General features: G+C 35.9%; 1 long non-coding RNA gene across 1 annotated transcript in view; it reads left to right on the top strand.

The window, feature by feature from the left end:
- The first annotated feature begins 865 nt into the window (after window positions 1-865).
- The window catches only part of LOC107690723 (uncharacterized), a 16,284-nt gene continuing 16,127 nt past the window's right edge, over window positions 866-1,022 (top strand). The window contains exon 1 of the long non-coding RNA XR_001634484.1: window positions 866-879. This is a non-coding gene — a long non-coding RNA (uncharacterized LOC107690723). The remainder of the gene's footprint in view (window positions 880-1,022) is intronic.

Here is a 1,022-nt window from a genome sequence, read left to right as displayed (position 1 = left end):
ACCTCCTGACTGTAAGCAGACTCGTCACCGTCCTGAATGAGGCCGATGAGTGTGGTGTCGTCTGCAAACTTCAGGAAAAAAGAAGAAAAAAGAGTTTTTGTCTCAAAGACAAAAACAATACAGAATCTAATCTGAGACATAAACTAGAAAAAAAACTCTCTCTCTCTCTCTTATGCCAACCATCAACCAACAATGCCAAAAATAAACTGAGAAATAAAAAATATTTATTCTCTCTCTCTCTCCTCTCTCTCTCTTATGCCAACCATCAACCAACAATGCCAAAAATAAACTGAGAAATAAAAATTCTCTCTCCAGCTCTTTAACCTCCTGACTGTAAGCAGACTCGTCACCGTCCTGAATGAGGCCGATGAGTGTGGTGTCGTCTGCAAACTTCAGGAAAAAAGAAGAAAAAAGAGTTTTTGTCTCAAAGACAAAAACAATACAGAATCTAATCTGAGACATAAACTAGAAAAAAAACTCTCTCTCTCTCTCTTATGCCAACCATCAACCAACAATGCCAAAAATAAACTGAGAAATAAAAAATATTTATTCTCTCTCTCTCTCTCTCTCTCTCTCTCTCTCTCTCTTCATCAACCATCAACCACCCCCCACCCCTGCCTGAGTCCCTTCTTAACCCTTGTGCAGGTTGTCCGGCGTCTTAAGAGACGTAATCGTGGAATTTTTCTAAACACATGTAATATCACTGTATTCATGTTTTAGTAATGTTTTGGGGGTCCTATTTAATTTTTAAAATATATTTGCCTATATTTTTTAATGATTTTGACATGTAGGTTTACTTGAAATATTTTAAAAATAGTAACTACAATTGGTTTACTTAAAACATGTTTGTACAATTCACTATAAAGAAGATTTTCAGTCGTGGTGATAACATGAAAAATGTGCCACAGTTTAGTGGAAGACCGCTGCCATCTAAAAGATAAAATCTCAAAATTAAAATAACATGAAATTTCCACTAGATGGCTGCAAAGGACCACTTTTATTGGACCACTCATTGTATAAGT

This window comes from Sinocyclocheilus anshuiensis, unplaced genomic scaffold (assembly GCF_001515605.1).
Source record: "Sinocyclocheilus anshuiensis isolate Anshui unplaced genomic scaffold, SAMN03320099.WGS_v1.1 scaffold3816, whole genome shotgun sequence".
NCBI classification, from domain to species: Eukaryota; Metazoa; Chordata; class Actinopteri; order Cypriniformes; family Cyprinidae; genus Sinocyclocheilus; species Sinocyclocheilus anshuiensis.
The sequence above is the reverse complement of the archived record's forward strand: the minus strand, read 5'-3'. Positions and strand labels throughout refer to the sequence as shown.